Below are 21,352 nucleotides of genomic sequence, written 5' to 3'. Positions count from 1 at the left end.
TTCTCACTATAAAACAGTTTCTTCATGGTCGTTTGGAAACAATTCTGGCCATTTACTAACCACTTAACTGCTTTCTCGTTGAAAAGAAAAAATAAATAAAAAGCTTTGCTATTAATTATGGAAACAATACTTTGACTTCATAATGCACAACAGATGTATGAGAAAGGTTTGACAATCATAAAATTAAATTTTAAATGATATTTTGTTATTTTATCTTTCAAACATATAAGCTTATTTTAATTGCTACGATTGGCTTTGTGGAAAATCATTACCAATATGTGCGAGACGTAATTTATGGAAGGCCTATTCTTGATGTTACATTAACATAACTTTAAAGACAAAACAAATAACGTAAAATATAGTCTAAGCTTCATAAGGGTAATGTCTAAGCGTTTCTATAACTGTTCATGTTTGGTTACGCCATATAAATAGTACCAAACAACCACCCCAACAAACTCTCTTCAAGCGACTTTCTTCCAGGCTTTCTTAACGAATGTAAAATGCAAATATCACTACGAACAATTTTCACTTCAACCAACATATTTCACAATTAAGCGCAGAGCATCTCCAGCGGAAAAACCATCCATTTCAATGCCGGTTTTGTTTTTTTTGTTTTTTTGCTCCATCCCAGCTTCCCTCTGATTAAGCGCTGCTCGACTGCTCATTGTGCACACGGCCCCAGCCAGCCCACCACCAATCGAATTAAAACACAGCAACCGGAAAAGGGCAACGGGCAAAGAAAACAACCACAGCTACCCTCACCCCACTAAGCCCCCTGCCACTAACCACCACCACCACCACCACCACCACCACCGCCAGCTATCGATCCTGCGCATCGAAAAACGGAAGCAAACCGGAATCGTACCAACCAACCGTTCCGAATCGTAAAATAGCGTCGATCGGAAATTTGCATTCTACCACCCGCAACCCGTCCACCCGCCCTTCCCTAGCCAGGCCCCCAAAAGCGGTAATAAAATGTGGCTCAATCTCTCACACCACTGGACCACCCACCAAGCGCCTGCTAGCAACACACCCCCTCGTTTTGGGGCAAATAGAAGCCTCCCGGAGTAGCGAGCCCCGAACGTGGAGCCTGCTGCCGCAAAAATGAATCGAAATGAAGCTACTATACCTTCAACGAGATTCGGGTGTGTTCGTGTGTGTGTGTGTGTGTGTGTGGATGTATCTGCTCCCAAGCGTGAGGTCCCCTTGGATGCGGCTCGTGCGGATGGCACCGTACCGTTCGGAAAACGTTTCGATAAAAAGGACCCAACCCCGCCGGTTCCCACATATTGAACATCGTCCGGGTTTTATTCGCCTTCGTATTTTTTTTTTTCGTTCTGCTCATGCAGCACGTGAGCATCCCAAGCATCCCAGGGAGACCGGGCGAGCCCCGTTTCGGTCCCGGCCGATAAAAACCAACTCCACTGCTTCCTCACATCACCAGCCACCCGGGGTCGAGGGGCGAGAGAGATCGTAAAAAGGAATGAAATGTTATGACCCACCCGTTTCCCGCCGTTGTTGTTGTGGCCTCGGACGGATGGAGCTCCCCAGTGCCGCCGAGGCAGGGCCGAATGATGACCGAGCATTATTTCAGCTTCGGCCACTTACGACACTGTGCTTTGGCAAAGGTGGAAGTGCAAAAAGGGGACGTATAAAAATAACTTCAACCCTCCTGGTGGCAAAACCCGGTGAAAGCATCAATGCGGCAGTCGGTCCGGTCGGTTCTGTGCGCACCCATCACTGTGTCTGTGGCTCCGGAGGAGGAGGAAAAGAGTTTACGGGGAGTGTACGACGACCCAGGATTCAACCTTTTGTTTCACTCAATCTCTCTGCCTAGTGTGGTGACCCGAGCGTCCGCAATGAGCGATGATACGTCCAGGAGATCTCCCGTCAGCATCTCGACATCGCTCGCCTCTTGGCTCAATCCAACCGTTAAAGCCCAGCCGTCAAGTATGCGGGCCAGGATTAAGCGCGAGAGGGGTCAGATGTGGGTGGAATGTGTGTGTGTTTGTGTGTGTGTGTGTGTGTGAAATCGCTTCTAAATCCCAAAGACCAGAGGGAGTTTAAGGGATGGATCTGGTCCGCCTTCTGTCCTGGTGTTTATGCGCTGCTCGTTTCGTTCTTCCTCGAACCGTTTCCTCCGTTGGCGGGAGTTTCGTGTTGTTTGTTTTTCTTTCCACTGTTTGTATTTTCACCCCTTTTCTCGAACGAGGACACACAGAGAGACACACACACGCGCGCATACACAGAAGGTTGGGAATTATGCTTCCGACAGGCTTTCTCTTCCCAACAGGGATGTCATGGGCTGTGGAGGTTTTTTTGGGCCGTCGGCCAAAAATCATGTCCCGAATTGCTTTGCCTTTCCACTCCACGAGAGTCATGTTTTTCTTTCTTTCTTTTTAGCAGTGTTGAGTGTAGGAAAATGAGCTGGGCACTGGTTGGGACACTGGTGTCCCCATGGCCAGAGACGGTGTCTGAGCTGCCAAAATGGGCAATTGATGAGCGGACGGTGCAGTATGCAGCTCGGGAAAGCGTAAGACAGGGTTCAGGGAGACATGGGGCTCTTTGTTTGGTGGTGGATGAGTTGGCATATTATCGAGATAGTTGAGGGTTGAATAATCAGAATGATAAATAGTTCCAGCCTTGTGCATATGACAGTGAAATGAAGGATCAAGTTTTTTTTCTATTTTATTTGTAAAATGGGAACTGTTGTTTCTTAATACAATTTGAAAGTAGTTTTCTTTTAGCATCTTTTTGAATTTATAAACAGTTTATATCTGTTTTTTCTCATTTTACTACTTCAAACCCTTTTTCGAAGAAAAAAGCAATAAATCATACTTCAACAGAACAAAAAAAAAACCATTACTAACCTGAACGGACATAAACTTTTCCATCCTCTTCCCAAATCGAAATGTTCTGAAAGAAAAATATAGATATGTGGGAGAGAGAGAGTGGAAAAGGGAATAAAAAAAAAAGAAAAATCCATCTCCATCTCTGCCGGTTCAGCACGTTCATAATTCACAATGTACGGCGCGAAGGCGACAATCTTAAGCCTTCCCCCGTTTTGGTGCCAACTGTTCCGATTTTGCCGGCTTCATTTTTATCAATTATGAGTTTTGGTGTGGTGGCTGATGTCCCAACGGTGCCGTGTCGGTAGGACGGTCCACGTCGTAAGTGAGAAAAATGTTTGCTGCCGGTTTTAGGATTAGCTTTTGTGCTGGCTCATGTTTGGCCTCCGGACGCCATGCTGATGGCTCATTAGCACATCGGGGAGGGGGAGTGGCATTGGAGAAGGAACTGAGGGGTTGGTTGGTTTTTGTGCAACTGTAATACAAAAACGGTTTGATAGTGTTTTTTTTTTAATAAAAAAGGTCTGGTAGAAAATGAAGAAAAATTAGACAGAAGAAAACTTTATTAAAAACATTATATGGAAGAGTAACAAACAAACTTAAATAAAGATAACTATATGTATGAAATCAAATAGATGAAATTAATATAGGATAATAAACATAAAAAACTGTCATAATCGGTAGCGGAGTGTGAAATTTCCAAATGCAGAATATCTCACTTTCTTGAATGTTTGTGATCTAAGGACTTACCTTCATGCTTTTAATGCTTTAATTAATTTATTCGTCATGTAAACGCAGTAAACCGAGTATCTATTTATCTTTTGTTTTCAAGTTGCAGTTCATCAACACGAGGCTATGTATAATAGACCATTTTTTAAATTTAACCCTTTTGACTCTTAACCTGCGCACAAAATTAGTAAAAATATACCAAATTTTTTGCCTATTTTTGGCTCTTATATATTCAAGAACTGTATTCCAATTAGAAACGAGATGATCTTTTATGTGATTTATAGATTTGAGCTGTATGTCAATTGCAACTAAAATAAAAACGGCAAGCTCAAAGTTAAACACGGAGCAATGATTTTATTTCCTTGATTAATGCTACCCCAAAAAGGACAGTCTGCTCCCATTCTTTGCTGTCGATCAAACTTCAAAAGGTGCAAATCACGTAAGCTCAACCGAAAAAAAGATCACACAAAAAGCTTCACCACTCATCCATCCCTAATCCTAAAACGAAAGCCCCCCCCCCCCACTTGGAAAGAAAACTTTCTCCAAAGAAAAGCAAAAATCGGAAAGAAAAATGCTGCAAAATTTCCCACACGAAGATTCCCCAACCACCACCCAACTAGTAACGGAAGCGCACGCTTGCACACTCGTAAAAAAGAACGATTTCGGTGCGCGCTTCACCGACCGCAACCGAAGCGATTCCGCAAAAGCAACCGTGCTGAGTGGTGCACTTCGGAGGCAGCGGGAGAAAGAGTTGCCAAAGAAATTTTACGAGTACGTGCGACCCTCCCTTCCTTTGCTGGCTAGGGAAAACCCATCCCACCCGGGAGACACGATGATGATGGGTAGATGATCATAATACGGCGCCCCGGCGTACGGGAACCGGTTCGCTGGACGACGGCTCGCTTGATTTGCATTCTTTTTCCGGAATGGGGGAGGAGGTGGAACGAGAAAAAACTGTGAAACGGAAAACTCACAGCTACCCGCTTCGGCTCAAGAAGGGAGCGAGATGAGTGGGTTTTCTTTCTCTTTGTATGCCGAAAATGGCCTCACCTCTCTTAAGGATGGCTTTATCCTTTGACAGGGAGCGTTAGCAAAAAGTGGGATACTTTCCGGCGCTTTACGCTGTAACACGTCTTAAGTGTGCCCTTGTGCTTTGAAATCTGCACTCCCCTTTTTCTGCTGCATGCTCCAGCTCCGATGGTTTTGTCATGGGAAATGCAATAAAATATCGTAGCTAGACTGTGCGATGGTCGATTTCGTGAAGATACAAGGGTTACACGAAATTTATAGGGCATTTATAGTGACTCAACTTACTCAAGATTTGAAGGTTTTTGCACTTTTTTAGAAACCATGTAAAGTGAAAACTTTCGTAAAATTGTATGTAAACAATTAGAAGACAATAAAATATTAGAGTAATATTAGCCACACTTAAATTTAGATATTCATTAAAGTAACATAAAAAGGAAGAAAATGTGTTCAGTTAAACTGAATCATTAAGTGTTTCTGCAATCAACCGGGAACATCAACAAAAACTGATTCTAACCATTACCAAAAGTGCGACTGATTGCAAAACCCATATCGGTCCTGAAACAGATTCTGAATCCATATCGTTGCCAGTAAAGATCCTGTCCCATATTGGCCCTGCAACTGAACCTGAACCATCAACAATCCTGGAACTTATACAAAATTCAAACTTATTCAAAACGATCCTTAATCCGTATCGCTTTTGGAACTAACTCTTAATACATACCGTTCCAGGAACTGATCCCCAATCCAATTTGGTCGTCCAACTGATGCCGAACTCATATCAGTTGAAGGATTGATTTTGTCCCATAACAGCTGGAATTGATCCTGAACCAGTATTGTCCCTGGATCTGATCTTGCATCAATTCCGATTCTATAACTAATAATGGTACCCATAATGGTCTTGGAACTGATACAGTACCTGAAACTGATCCTGAAGTGGTCCAGGTTCTGGAGGTCCTAAAACAGCACCAGAACTCATAGGCGTTCTAGAATTTATACAGAGCTCATATAGATCCCGCAACGAACTGCAAATCTTTCCCGGGAATCGATACAAAACTTACAATATCTCCTCTTTTATTTACGGTTTATTTGGACTCTACTTTTACAGGGTTTTCCAAGAGTTCTCATAGCTATGGGACACTTTATTGACACTTTCATACGTGAAATGAACTTAATGTAATGGGAATTGGATTCCTTAGCACCCCTGTTGCACAAATCCAATCGGAGTTTCCAAGGAGCTTGCCCAAAAAGGTTGCTATAGAGTCCAATTGCGATCATATGAAGTTCACATTCCATAAGAAAAAATCAAGGAAGTGTTCCACAACAATGAGAACCCCTGGAAAACCCTGTAATTAGAGTCTAGTAAAACCACTTCAAACTACTAATATTTCCAAAATCATTGAATAAGATAGCCTTTCAGAACATTTATCGATTTATCAACCCTCTTATGACAAATTTTTACAGCAAAACACAATAATTCTCAAAATAAATACCTAACATGTGCCTTGTGTAATATACCTCTAACGTCTAATGTAACATAGAAAATGAAACTGCTAACTTCCCAATCCCAACAGGACCACGTCATCACGATAACAAAATTGCTATTCCGCTGAAAGAAAAAGAAAGAAAAAAAAACCTTACTCTATGCACTCCCATCCAGCGAAACCGATCCACTCGTCTTGAAGAGCTTCATTTAAAAGTGCTCATATCAGAGTTCGAAATTCATTTCTACCATTGCGCACTTTAACTGCCCTCCGTGGCGCTTTCACCATACCCACGTTTCCCCATACCTCTCCAAGGCACACTCATGCTCCTCATTCAAGCGCGCAACGAGGCAGATGATGACAATATTGCCAAAGTTGTGCATATTTCCAGCACGTACCCTGTGGCTCAATGCACCGCTCCCCGGCAGCTATACACACACACGCGGGCGCCCGCTCGTTTGCTTTGGGAGTTTCCCCCCAAATGACGCCGTGCTCTGGTAAGAATCTCGCAGGATGCACTCGGCGACGGTTGCCAGTGCAAACCAGCTCCACGAGGTCTACCGGCCCCGTTCGACGGCTCCCGAGAAGACGACAAAGTTAAGTGCATAAATAAACCAATGCCCGCTGCTCCGAAGCACGCAAGTGGGTGGGGACACCGTACGCCGGTACGCGGTGGGCACACCAAATCGCGAACACATTGACAGCTGCCAACCTTTGGACCATCACCGACGAATGGTGCCTTCTTCCACGTCGAACTGCACACTGCCTCATGCACAGGCTCGAATTGAAAAGCGCAATTTTGGGGGATGCTTTAGCTTCCAGTTGACTGCCGGCACAAACGGAGACGGCTAAGGGGACAGCGGTTCGCCTCTTGTCGCCAGAAAGGATTGCACCGCCATCGGAACCTGGCCAGCTGTCACGCGTCGGCGGGTGCATTTCGCCGGCGGAAGTGGGACAGAAAGCCTCATCATTACCGCGCGTACAAGTGTTGGGGTGAAGTTTGGAGTGGGGTTTTGGACGAAACGTTCCGAACTCAAGTGAACGGCCCGGGCTTATCTGCGAGACGATGGAAACGATGGATCGTTTTCTATGAAAATGGATGCAAAAAGTGTGGGTTTTGAAAACGTGGTGAAGACCCGCACTTGGTACAGTTTTCAGAACAGGAGTTGTGTTCCTGTTTCTCTTTCCCAGAAGTGAAGCAGCAATGTTGTAGAATGCGATTACAGGAACCAAGGATGGTCATTCATTCATTTTGGAACTTTTATTGTATTTTCTCGGAAAGTTTACTAAAAAAAGAAAAATCACTTAGGGTTTCTTGGTATTTGGAGCAATTTTACTTTAGTTAAAACAGTTTGTCAAATTTTATAGAGTATCAAATGTCTATTGAATGTAGTAACTTCAGTTTCTTGGTTCAGCATATCATGTTGGTCTATACAAAATACACTGTAGAATATTAGTACAATCAGAAAAAGCATATTCTCATATTTTTTTTTGCGATTTGCAATTTCTTTTCCAGCATTTTAAAACTATCATTTTACAGATTTTAATAAAAAATTGCTTTAAATAGCTTATTGTGACACTGAATTTCATATTGTTCTAGTATTTTACAGTCGTTTGCTTGGTTTGCTATTCATTTTTTTATAAAGTCTTCTGCTGTGGAAACCTTATTATCCAATGCTCCCCTGTGGTTTATTTGTATTGCTTCTAGGTACTCGCTTTGATTTTGTTACATCTGGTATTGACATGATTTTGTTAATTACACATTTGCGATTGGTGCAACATGGTGCAGCTGATCCCATTGTTCTTTCCCGTCATCAATGAAGTGCTGTGACAATACCATCCATAGGTTGTATTCGAAGGCTTTCAGATTAATACTGTAATCAAGTGATTCCACAAAAATATCAAAATTTTACATTATTTCACTGAATAATCCAACAGCAGCGTACATGTTTGGAGCGTTAATGATGTTGAAGTTAACAAACTATAACTATAAGGTAAGCTTTAACTGTTCACTAAATAACATGTGTAATGTTTTAACAGAAAATTAAAACACTCTAAATTAAACAAATTAAGATAAACGATAGTTGAAGTAAATAAACGTCCAATACCTCATCTTTTGAATCAAAAATCTGTCTATTAATAATTAAAATACATCAAAATCCATTGCAGCTCAACAAATAGTTTGATTTATGTAAGTAGCTTTAAACCTTCAGCTTAAAATTTTTCTACACATTCTCAAACATTGCACAGGAGTACCATTTCGTCAAGCAATTTTTTAACTGCATCCATCAAGCAAGCATTAAAAAAACACGAGCTGCTGCCACCATAAAACCGGTGGATAATAGCCTCACCCGGTACTGGGCGTTTCGGAGCAGCAGCACCTTTTTAAATCGGTAAAACATAGTCGAACAAGGCACACATAGAGGCAGCCCACCAGCAACACACGCCGGAACGGCACGTGGGTAACGTGGGAGCCAAGAAAAATGCCCATCGGCAACAGCAATGGATTGTTGTTGAGGTGTTAAGCGCAAGACTAAACCGACAAAAGAGCCTCCCCGACGCCACTGACTCTTAACCTCCAATCTACAAACCCCATCCAAGGAATGGGACGACGGGGCATGGGGGCTCTAAACACTCCAGCAACACATACCTCCCGCCCCCAGCTTGTACCACCAAAAAGGGAAAGAAGCAATACGGGGAAGCAAAAGTTTGCCGCAAAATGACGGCCCACTTCAGCACCCCTTTCCAGGAGCTCGACTGTTGGGAAAGGGCGAAACGGTGAGGCAAGGTTAACACTGCCAACACACACCGGCGGCAGCGGGTCAAACCCGGGCGGAAGCAAAAGTTTACCAAACCAAAAACCCCGCAATGTTGTTCCGCCCATGGTCATAATCATTGCCAAACCGCGTGCTTGGAAGCTTCCGGCGACCAGCTGCTCGACCTGCGCTGCAGAATCGGAACTCATCGGGCGCCGATGGATCGGGCTCCTCCAGTTCACAGGACGGTGATAGTAAGGGAAGGGGGGGAGGGGGGGAGGAATAATTTTCCAAAACTTTTCCCATCCCAACCTCCCTTCCCCTTATTTCATTCCTGTGGAAGAGCAAAAAGACAAAAAATAGGAAACGTGCATTGAAACGTGTCCCGAAGGAACCGAGCTCACGTTGTGCACATGGAGCTGTGCTGCTGTGTTGGCGGTGGTGGTGCTGCTGCTGCAAGGTAAATTTGGATCTGGATTGGGAGCTGGAGCAGGAGCACCGGCATGGAGTGTGTTGCCTGGCGTCTGGTATGGTACGGTTGCCCCAAGGAGGTATAAAACTATTACTGCGAACGTTTGCCATGTTGCATGTTGCTAAAGTTACTCCAATTTGGCAATGTTTTGGTGGGGAGAGATGGGGCGGGAGTTTCTGTGCCCAAGGAAATATTTTACAATTCATTAAAATGTTTCAAGTTTTGAGGAAAATTCCGAAATGATTTATCGCAAATTTATGTCTGTAAAGACACTTATTAGGGATTAGTTCAGCTTGAGAGTGTTGAAGCACTTTAATCCATTTTTTATAAATTATTTCATTACTTTGGTAGTTATAAAAATATGAAAAATAAATTAATTTATTCATAGGGGAGTTTTGCCCGCAATAATGCCACTACTTATTCCCTGAGTAAGCCGTGAGTCAAGGGCACAATCCCTGGGTGCACCTTTTAGCAGCCCCGTGATCGGTTCAAGCGCACCGAATTCATATCTGCATCGCCCTTTTCCCTGGTGCGGCTGGAATCACGCTCGCCCCAAAGCGCCATACGTTCGCCACCCAATATCCACCTGTGTGTGCGGCACCTTGCGAAGGGCACGATTATGTATACATAAAGCACAAAAACTCCCTCCACCTGGCGTGTGTCTGCGCCATGGGCACGTCTGCAAACTCTCGGCTGCGGTGGTGCCCCGGTGGTGTGAGTGGTCGTATCCTGCAGCATCATTTCATCGCTATGCCGGGCCACGTTTGTACGGTACGGGCTGGTGAGTGTGTTGGGCCGTAGCTTTCCAGCCCGTGCCATGCCGTTTCGTAGAACCTCTCCGGGGCAAAGAAACTCTGCTCGAGCGCAACACGAACGTTGTGCTGGAAGCGACCGAAAAAAGGACGACGAAAAAGGGGAAGAGGACCTCCCTGCCATTTTTTTTGCTTTCTTCTGCTACACTGCTCCATGCTGCTGCTGGTACACGTTCTAGATATTATCACCCCCTTGTAGTCCCTTCAACCTCGGCGACCCGGTGTCTGCCTGCCGGTCGCCAGGTAAGCTGGTAGCCTCGACCAGCGTCGACCGACAAAGAGGCAGAGAGCACATCCGGCGCACACCAAGGCAATCGAATCGCCAGACCCAGAATGTATATCAGTCGCACCCTCGTGCGTCCTCCAGACGCATCCTACTTCAACCTACGGACCAACCCAGGGGGGATCACGGCACGCCAACTAACAAGATCTCTGCTGGTGCCGGCATTGGCGTTGGCTGGTCGGTCCCGTCCGTCGGTTGGGTGGTTTCTATTTACGGTCACCTTTTCACCTTCTCGGAACTCGGCATAACCTCACGGACGGCAAGGCCAACGCACACACTACGACGGCCTGCCGGCGTGTGCAGGAAACAGGAAGAGACACCTTTACAAGCCCGTTGGTACCCGGTACCAACCCGCCCACGGTTTCCGGCCCACTGATGCCGAGGCGCACGGTTATCGAAAGGCAGCAAAGATCTTTTTACCCAACTTCCTGTTCCGTCCTTCCAACCTGCTCGGTAGCTTTCTTTCTCCCCGTTTTGGACTGGTCAATGTTTAGGTATAAATCTTGCGTTTTGGCTGACCGGTTGTTGTGTGTGGGCACTAGGTAAGTCGGGGCAAGCAAACGTACAGTGAAGGCGTTTACTAAAATTTATCTAAAAAATAAATTTCAAATTTGTAAAAGCTTTTTGTGTTACAGTTTTTAATTTCCTTTTTAGTATATTTCTGTTTACTAACTTGAGTTGAATTTCCATTGAATTGAACTCTTTGGGAATATTATATTCAATTTCAAACTGTTAATTTAAATGGTTTTGGAAAATACAAGAAATATATCATAGTCTTACTAATATGAATCTTGAACATAAGCTCTACAATCATCGTGAAATTAAATAGGTAGTTCAGGAAATTTGGAATCTGGAACCAAGCAAAATCTCTAATTGCAAGAACCAAATTACAGAAAAATTTCGCAAAAACTGGAATAGTTAAAATATCTAAGAACTCTATGAAGAACTGAATACTTTGAGAAAATAACAACGAAATGAATTCAGATACTCCCCTCTAGAAAGCCACACTTGTAAATTCCAATTGGATAGCAGTTAGATTGGCGAGCCAAGAGTATAATTTCCCATTCAAGAGAGTCCAGAAAGTGTGCCAAATTTATCAGAATCTCTGACATTTACTCTGAATCCCTGAATTTGATGTGAAAACCCGTGTAACATGCCCGTGCATGATATCGAAGAAAATTCTTCTTTATGCTTTCTGGATAGATTCACATAGGCCTTTCAGACATTTTTTTCTATAATAAATTGTCTAGTACGAAGATCACCACGAAAACCCCCCGAATGAAAACCAAACATACGCACCGCACTGTCACAAGGCCACACGAGCCGGCAGCGGAATCGCAAAAGGTCCGTTGCTGGGCACGAAAAAGGGATCAGCGGCTCCACAAAGCGCCACAGGGTGTGTGAGATTCAACAATTCCCTTCAACAACCCCACTCCCCCCCCCCTTTACAAACTTTTCCTCCAACCCTTCCCAAACCCAAGCCCTATGCCGTCATGGTAGCCTCAGGTACACTCACCATGCGGACGATCGGTTCGGAACGTCGACGCCTAACACTCAACGGTAGCGTGCAAGGACCATCGCCGCGAAAGTCCCTCGCAGTGGCTGGGGCAGCGTAATGGAAGCGCTAGGGACGAAAAACTTTCCTCCACTTTTCGAACCCACACCCCAAAAAGGGTGGGTGGGTTCGTGTCCTAACCAAACCCCGGGTTGCCGGTAGCAAAACTCCCGAGCGCCCCAAAAGCACCTGACAACGGGCGGCAGCAAAAGTGGCGAAGCACGAAGGAGAGAAAGAGAGTAAAGAAAAAGTTCCCCAACAAAGCTATCGTTCGGTTTGTGGAGGAGATTTTTTGCGTTTTTCTTCCAATCCTTACGATCCTTGGCGCTTTTCTTCTTCTTCTTTGCTTTCCGTCTTCTTCCTCCAACTCAAAACCACGATTTTTCAACCATCGTTCTCCGCCTTTTTTTCTCTCTTCCATTTGCCGGTCGTTCCCAGTACAGTACAGCAGCGGAAAAAAGGAAAGGCAAAACAAATCAAACCCTCCATCACCGACTGCCCTTCCAACTAAACCCCCTTTGCCTCCCTCCACCCTCTTCCCCCCTACTCCAGACACTAAAACGCGCGCACCGGATGAACCGCCGGAGAACGATAATTCCTCCACCGGGGCCATACCGTCGTCGTCGGCGCCCTTTTTTTTTTTTGGGCGTCGTTTTTTTCCCTCACAAGCCATCCCCATTCCATTCTGTAGGGTTTCTCTGGCGGTGGAAGAGGAGTGAGATGGGGGGGTGGCAAAATTGATCCCTGCTGCCGTGCGCCGTCCTGCTGAAAGTGTGCCGCCGGTGGGTTGCGGAACTGCGGTAGAATCGTTAATCGCGGAACCCATACCAATACCCCCGGTCCGCAGCAACGCTGTGAGCCCTTTGCTCCCTCTCTCTTCCTCTTTCTCGCCCTTTGTTTTCCGCCTTCTCCCCTTCTCCATAGCTGTTGGGTCGCGTGGAATTCATCGGCATTCTCCCAATTTACGACAACGTGCCCGCGCGCGCAACGGTTTTGGCCTTTTTGCGCGGGAGGTTTTTCCAGAGGGCGGGTGGGTCAAACCCGCCGTTGACGCGGGCTCGATAACGGCACACGGCACAGCAGCACCCAAATGGGACCAACCAACACAGAAGCAGCAGCAGCAGCGGGATCATCAACAGCAGCAAAAACCGAAAAGCCCTCGCGGCGTGAAACGTGTTTCGATATTTTATTATAGAATCATCATCATCACAGCACGCGAACGATTGGCAAGGAAAGGGCGGCCGAAGGGGGGGGGGGGTAGAAATTTGCCACCTACACACACACACACACACACACACACCGTCCCCAGCAGATCGTCCTTGCCACGGTGTTCGCACCTGTGCCGTTTCGCCTGCAAAGGACCCGACCGAGGCGACAGAGAGACAGAGCAATGGCGCGGGAGCGAGACGCACCGCAGGGGAAAAAATGATAAAATGTCGGGAAAAATATAATGCAAAACGCCCAACCTGCTGCTGCTGCTGCTGCTCGTTGGAGGGAAGGGACTGGGAACGGGTGAAGGGCACATCCTTTCCTTCGTTTCGCCTACAGTATCGCACTGGCGCACGCACACACACCCGTTCGCTTACACAGACAGCGCGAAGATGCGCACACAAAACCACACACATGCCGAACTGGGCAGGCAGGCAGTCAGGCTCAGGCAGCACGTTCACTAAAAGGGCCAAGGGGGAAAAGGGAGTAATGAGTGGCTGGAGATGGGAGGGGAGGGGAGGGGGGGAGTTTCGCCACAGGATCCAGGACGGTTTCGAGTTCGCCGGCTGGCGTTACGGTTGGGGATCGAGCCTTCGCACCGTAACGGATTGGCGAGAAAGAGAGAGAGAGAAACGAAGGAGAGGTCAGCGAGTGAGGGAGACAGAGCGAATGAGCAAAAAAAGCTCGAAACCCACCGTACTTCGAAGGTACTTCTGAACGGATAGCCGGGTTTTTGCAGTTGATGGCAGCGAAGCGGCACACTGAGCGTCGCCGGTGGTCAAAATTGTGGTGAGTTTTATTTAGATTTTTTGATATTTTTTTGAGTGTGTTGTTTATCGGTCGATTGATTTTAAAATCGATTTGCCTTTGTTTTGGAGTGCAATGGAAAGCTCTATTTGCTTGATTCATGTTCTGCAATCGTTTTATTTCTTTGATTTGCTATTATTAATCGTAAAAATACAGCTTTTTTAACTAACTGATATGTATTTTCTTTTAACTTTTTTTAACTTTTTTTTATAATTTAATGTTTCATTTTTAAAATTAATGCATAAACATACTACCATGTTACAGAAATTCTAGAAAGCATGCTAATTCATGCCAAAAAGCTTTACAACCCGTACAAGATAATGTGTTGTGTGCATACAATAGCTATTTGTTATTGCATGGGTAGCAATTTTAATTTAATTTTAAATATATGGTTTTATTTCTAATCAACTTTTTTATCTCACTTTATGTCATACCACATTGATCTAAAACAATTTTGAAAGCAGCTTTTGATGTTTGTTTACATATGAAAAACTTTAGTTCTAGAATAAATCTTTGAATGAGTGTTCACTTCACACATTAACACAATTTGATTTTTACGATTCGTAATACTCGAATTCTTCGACTTTCAGTCAAATATACGAGTAATTATGATGACAAATTTGGCAGTATATAGCTAATTACTAATGTAGTAATTTCTCAAAATTCCATTAAACGAAATAATTTTCTTCGAAAACTGTTATATCCTTCCTTATTTCAAACTCCACGAAAATCAAGAAGCAAACAAAAGAAGACTTTAAAGATTAACACAACATTTGTAGGTGTGTGAATTACGATATATAATTAAGTTATTATTTATAAAAAATAACCTAACTTATCCTAACATAACCTAAATCCTAACTCTTATCTATAAAAAAATAAGAAAAAAAACCTATGTCGTCCTAGACGTCTGCACTGCTCGGCAGATAACGGAAAAAGAGAATTATCAGATCGTCCCTCGAATGTCACCGTAACAAAGCTGCCACTACAGCCACGCGTATCATCGTTATACCAGTAGCAAGGTTAATAATGGTTATTCCACATATTATATGTTTGAGTTGATTAATTTGCATTTTAACCTTGCTCAAAGTTTATTCTTTTGACATAACTGTTTAAAAATGCAGTTTAAATTTGCAGCTTTAATGTAATAGTATTGCAATAGTACTGACAAAAACAAATTGTCGAACCTTGTATATTTTTATCATGCTTCAGCATATTTAAATTATTTTTCAACTACAGCAACAGCTAATATGTCAAATATTCATAATGCTAATGAATTTCTTGAAAAATTATAAACTCAAATTTCAATGAAACTTACCATCAAGATGTATTATTGCGTATTTCTAACAATTTATTAAGCATTACGCGATAAATAAAATTAGTAATCGTTGCTTAATGATTAACACTATAAAACAAAGGAATGTAAATATTTAACGAATATCTTTAATTTTAAATCGATGAAAAAAGTAAAATTCATTGCGCAGTAGTTCTAGCTTCAATTTTCTATTATTTTCTTTTAAAAATATTAAAAAAGCCTTTTTAAAAACAACCCTTTCTGAACAAACAATCCAGCAGAAAACAACCGGTCACATTGTACACAACCCACTGAAACCCGTGCCCAAAATTGAATCAAAAATAATTTACGCCACATCGAAACCGACCGTCCGAGCGAAAACTGAAAAACAATCATATATACACATACACACACACACACAAACACACGCGCAATTTTGACCACCGCGCCCGATCTGCCCGAAATCGCTGTGATTGATAAAGCTGCGGCCCAACCGCCGGCACGCTCTGGTCGGTCGGTCGGTCGCACTTGGGTGTGAGGATTTCATCGCTTGTTGGCTCCCTTTCTCGGACGAATGCATCGAACCCAACCCACCCGGCGGCTACGGTGGCTACCGAACCGACCGTCCGTTTGCCACATCATCCTCCCCACCCTTCGGTATCCAACCGACCGGTCCGCGTCCGTTTCGTACCCCCTCCACGGCCACCGCCCGAGCAAAATCCTCGGTTGGCTGTGTGATGATTGCTCATTTGTTGTCTCGTTTTAGCGCGCATCCAGCTCCTGCCGCTCCCGCTCTCACGCCGATCTCGACGACCACCGCTTTTGGGGGCAAGCGCCGCCCGTGTGTTTGTTCGCCGGTTTGCCGATATATCGCACCATCTCACTCCAGCCCCGCCCGCCCGTCAGCCAATTCTCTGCGGGCTCGAGCGAGCCTCGAAGCGTACGGTGTTGCTTCCCCCGTTTGTAGCCCTTCCGCTTACCCTCACTACAGCCCCCCCCCCCCCCCCCCCGCTCCTGCACGGTCGACATCGGCAGCCTTCGTCAGTGCCACCGTGTGGCGTTCAATCGTTTCCCATCCCACGCCACATCCACGCCACGTTCCACCTCACGACAAACGAAATGAGCCAAACCTTCCTCCACGGCACGGTCGTATCGTCTCCCTTCTCTCCATTTCCCCTCTACTGCACTGCCGTGTCTTCCCTCCCCCATGGACAGCAATTTTTCTCCCAGGCGCGTGTCAGTCGCAAGGATTTCCCACCACAGCGGTATCAAATCCTGTCCTGCTCTTCGCCCTCTCTTCTGTTCTGCCGCTTTTCACCGCTCTTTACCGTCATCCACTTTGGCAGTGCGACTCGTTTCCGCCTCACGGTGGGCAGGCTTTTTCTCTCGTCCCTTTACCCTTAAGCCCTCTCCCGCCCCTACTCTCCGTCTGTCGACCATTATATCATTGCCGCACGAGCGTCGGCTGCCGATTTCCTGCCAACCTTCCCGGGGGCAGACGTTGCGTGCGCCTTCCTAAATTTGAAATTTAGCGTTCGGGTTGTGCTCGGGTGCGCTCACGCACGATGGGGAAAATAAGTTCTTATGCATCTTCTAATTGATTTATAATTTACTCCATTAAAATATGGTGTATGTATTAAAAATTTATGTTTAAGCAACTATTCATTGTATAATGTATTACACGATGTCCAATATAGTTGTAGTAGTTGGTGAGTTTAATTTAATAATATTTCTGGAAGATCAGCTCAAGCAACTCATTACTCCTTATTATTATAGTATAATAAAAATAAAATAGTAGTTTTGGTTTTTAAGTTCTATTTTTTACAAAAGAGAAAACACAAAGAGGAGGAAATGCTTAGTCTTAAATATAGTTTCCTGTTAAATAAAAAAATGAAGTACGTTAAATAATTTACAGTTTTTTTCATTTTTTCGATTTATTTTTCATTCCCATATTTTTCTTACGTGGAAAATTGTAACAACAACAACTGATAGCAGTAAAAAAATAAACTTCCAAAGAAATGGTGTTAATCTATTTCAGAATAAAATAACCTTGTGTTTGAAAGCTTCATAATATAACAACATATAAATAATTATAGAATCTTCCCCTAACTACGTAACACTCGTGCTGACCGATTTTTTTAATTTTGACAACTAATAATTTAAATCAGTTTAATTTGGTCCAACAACTGTCTATTGCAAAAAAAAAAATTAAATTTTGCTAAAAGTTTGAAATCGCTAAATACCCATAAAAAACAGAATTTTGTACGCAAATTGTATGAAATATGGTATAATGTGCATAAAAGTACTGAGTTTACCAAAAATAACTATTTATCAACTATATTTTGGCGGAAAAGCGTTATATTCGACCAACGCAAAAATCAAAGTTACGCGAATGTCCCTGGAACTCGTAACTCGGGGAAAGACTGTATATCAAACATAAATATCTTTTATTTTGCAACATCTATTAGCATCTGAATCGCAAGAAGATCAATATAGAGTATTTTATTTAGTATATGGAAATATAACATCTTATTGAGTTTAAGTAACATGAAAAATACAGTAAAAAGAACAGGAAAAATCAAAACGGCCATTTACGGCCAAAATGAATACCAAAATAAAACCAAAATTAATACCTAAATATCTTTGTAAGTATACTCTTATGTGAAATTGAGATTTTTTGTATGATGAACTTCTTTTTTAGGTTTCAGATGTTAATAAACACAGCAAGAGTTTATATGGGCATTTTAAAAAACAACAACAAATTTTATGCAATTATTTACAATAAGGTAATTTGACCCTCTATATCAACCGAATTGCACCACTGTGCCGAGCCGAGCGTGTGCTCGGATCGCGCTCGTGTCCTGCTAGATGCGGCCACGGAGGACCTGCTGTTGCTGCTGCTGCTACTGGCGAGCACCCGCCGTGCGACAGGATCAACGGCAACCAGTCAGTCACTAGCACGCTCGGTCTGGTGGCGTACGGTTGCCCCCGTAGGTTTGTTAGCAAAACAGGTCGCTCGGCCGGGTTTCGGTACGCAAACGCTGGCACTCTACACGCGAACAACAAACGCCGTCAAGTGTGCATTTTTCACGAGTGTTTTTCTTTTGTCGGCGTACTTTTCCTTTTTTTATTGTTTTGTTTGTGTGCGCATACAAGCAAGTGGGGTGTCTTGTTGCAAGTGCAATAGCTTCACAAGTGTGTAGTTTGCTTTTGTTTAAGTTTTGTTTGTTTGTTTGGTTTTATGTGGTGGCATGAAACAGTGATCGTGGAAACATAATATACGTAAAGCATAAGGCACTGTGTAATTAATAAGTGAATCATACAAATGGAAGAAAAGTGATAAAAACGAGTGAAAAAAATACAAAATAAACATCAAAAATAGAAGCAAACTGATGTAAAGGCAAGAAAAGTGATAAAACAGTGAACCAAAACAGATAAAGAAGAAACAAAGAATTAAGACATCGTAACGTGAGTGGCAAAAGTAAAGAGTAAGAAAAAAGAAACAAAAACCAATCAGTGCTGTTTCGTTTTAAGAGAGAAAAAAACAAGTGGATGTGAACAGTTTGAGTTTGCAAATGAACAAAGCACAAACTAAAACTGAGCCACCAAACACAAACCCAAAGCAACAAAAACAGTGCAACTAAACCGGAATACTACTACTGTACTGCCGCACCCCATAACAGGGAAGCGTGTTAATTGCTCTGTCCAGGCAGGAAGGCATCCTGGGAATGCAGCAGTGAGTGATAACTGTCTTCATCCAAAAGCCAACGCCTATCATCGTCGTTCATCGTCAAGACCGTCGGGTTGTTTCTCCGCCTAGCAGGAATATAACGTCGTCCAGTCGGGGTCGTCCAGCTTGTGCACCTCACAGGTAGGTAAGAAGCATGCCGAGCATTTACATCCTTTCAGCACCTAATCCTTCACCTCCTAAAGCTCCACACACTCCCCCTTCTTCACCTCTCTGCACTTCAGCACACCACGGAACACAGATGTGTTATGTCCCTATTTGCCAGCTTCCGGTGGGATGGCCTCGTACACCACGTCACGAACTTTGGCTAATCCTTTGGCGTTTTCGGACCGATGCCGGTGATTAGCGTCATCCTGCCCTCCCATGGTCCCATGGGAATGCGTTGCGCAAGGAGCAGGGACGGGGCTTTCCTTCCCTCCTCTCCCCTCAACGCACTGTCACCCGTTTCGCTACTTAATCCCCTTTTGAACCATAAAAAGAAAATGAGCGTAAAATCATAACCCGCGCGCGCGCTCGCTCGCCCTCCGTCAACAGCCAATGTTGGTGGGGTGAGGTGGGATCTTATCTTATGGTCACACCGAAGGGACGTAGATACGGAGATACGGAGGGTTTAAGTTGTCTTCTTTTTTTGCTTTTTGGGTTTGTTTTTGCTTCGCTGTCCTCCCTCGGAAGCAATCTATGTACACAGAACGGAGAGAATGAAGCAAAACAAAACGAAAAAAAACAACTACAACATTTCCATCGACCGGAACCTCCATTAGGGAAGCAAAATCCTCAACACATACACACCTACCAACCCACCCCCTCCGCTTCATTACCGACCGGAGGAGGTTTTGCGTGTTTCCCTTTTTTTGTTGGTTGGCCTGTCGCTCGACTCTTTTTTTTTGTTGAACCTCACGTTTTATTTGATCTACATTTATCCCACGAGGGGAATTGAAAAAAAAACACCCCTTTTGGGTGGGAATATTTTATGTTTTCCCTCTCCCCTCCTGCCTGGACTGCTGGACAACGACAACAGTTGTGTGGTGCGATGAAGCAGCAGCAAAAACAAAAAAAATCCTCCAAAATCCTCGGGACTAATGAGAGCAATAGAAAGAAGAGAGAGACAAAAAAAACACACAGAAAAAGGGTCAACGAGGGTGTAAAACTCACCCCCTTTCGAACGGGAGGATGCTAAAAATAAAACACTTCATTCAACGAACAGCACAAGGCACCGATGGGCACGGAGACTGAATGCGGACCCGAATCGGTTAAACACAATTCTGACGTTCAACGGGGAAGATTCGTTGGAGGGCGCGAACCGAAACGGGGAGCCATTCGGCTCATCAAACCCCAGCACCAGCATGCTTCGCTGCTGCCTCAACCTGTCACCTACTAATCCTTTGCCAAATGGCAGGCCCGCGCGGCCCAGCATCGACAGGATGTCCGATTCCTTTCCGACACACCAGCACGGCGGCAGCACTTAAAGCAATCAGTCATCAGGCCGCAAACCAACACCACCACCACCACCAACACCTTCTTCACCCACAACGGCACGGTTTCCACATGGCAGGCGTGTCCTTGCGTAAATCCGTCCAATAATCACCTGCTTCCTGCTGCCGTCCGCAAACCGTGCCGCGAGCGCGTTCCATCATCATCATCATCATCAGCCGTGCCATTTAACGACGTGCGCACGCTTCGGCCTCGCACTGAACCGAAGAGGCATGAGGTAAAGGATGAAGGATGGGGTTTGATTCCGATGCCACCCAACCCAACCGAACCCAACACGCTCGCTGGGGCCAATCCCATTCGGAATGGAATAAAATTTACAAGTTCATGGCACGGTTATTTGTCATCCGTTCGAAAGGCGAGTCAGGAAAAGGGAAGGGTGCGACAGGATGTTGACGGCTGACCCGTTTGTCTACCAGCGCTTCCCTCCTCCCTGTCTGCACTGTGCGAATGTGTCCTGTGTTCTTCCGGGAAGGACGTACCGACACACACACAGACCACTGATTGCTGGCCCGTACCTGGCGTGCTTGGCGTGCAGGCATGTCGCTCCATGCTTCAACAAAACCGAGTCCCCAAAGCTCCCGCCCTGCCACCCACCCTGGGTTGGCAGATCCTTTCATCCTTTTCGGGTCTGGGTTCGCGCGTGACCTAACGTCAAATTCCACCTGCCCGGTCAACTGTCTCCCTTTCCTCTCGACGGGTGCTGCTTGTTTTTTTATCGTACGTCGAAATCATCAGCAACACCTCCCGTTCACCGTTGTGCTGGTTCTGCTCCGATGCCTATCGGAGTGCGCGTTGGCAGCTCGTGCTGCTGTCGTGCTCACGCTCGCTCGCATCGGTTGC

The 21,352-nt window shown here is 44.7% G+C and overlaps 1 protein-coding gene across 2 annotated transcripts in view; it reads left to right on the top strand.

Moving 5' to 3' along the window:
* The first annotated feature begins 18,201 nt into the window (after positions 1 to 18,201).
* The window catches only part of LOC120958313 (uncharacterized), a 32,657-nt gene continuing 29,506 nt past the window's right edge, over positions 18,202 to 21,352 (top strand). The window contains exon 1 of one of the 2 annotated variants that reach the window (XM_040381027.2): positions 18,202 to 19,144. The gene's annotated coding sequence lies outside the window, so the exon portion shown is untranslated. Of the gene's footprint in view, positions 19,149 to 21,352 lie in introns of both variants that reach the window. The other variant, XM_040381028.2, reaches the window with a different exon arrangement.

This window comes from Anopheles coluzzii, chromosome 3, assembly GCF_943734685.1.
Source record: "Anopheles coluzzii chromosome 3, AcolN3, whole genome shotgun sequence".
Taxonomy (NCBI): Eukaryota; Metazoa; Arthropoda; class Insecta; order Diptera; family Culicidae; genus Anopheles; species Anopheles coluzzii.
The sequence above is the reverse complement of the archived record's forward strand: the minus strand, read 5'-3'. Positions and strand labels throughout refer to the sequence as shown.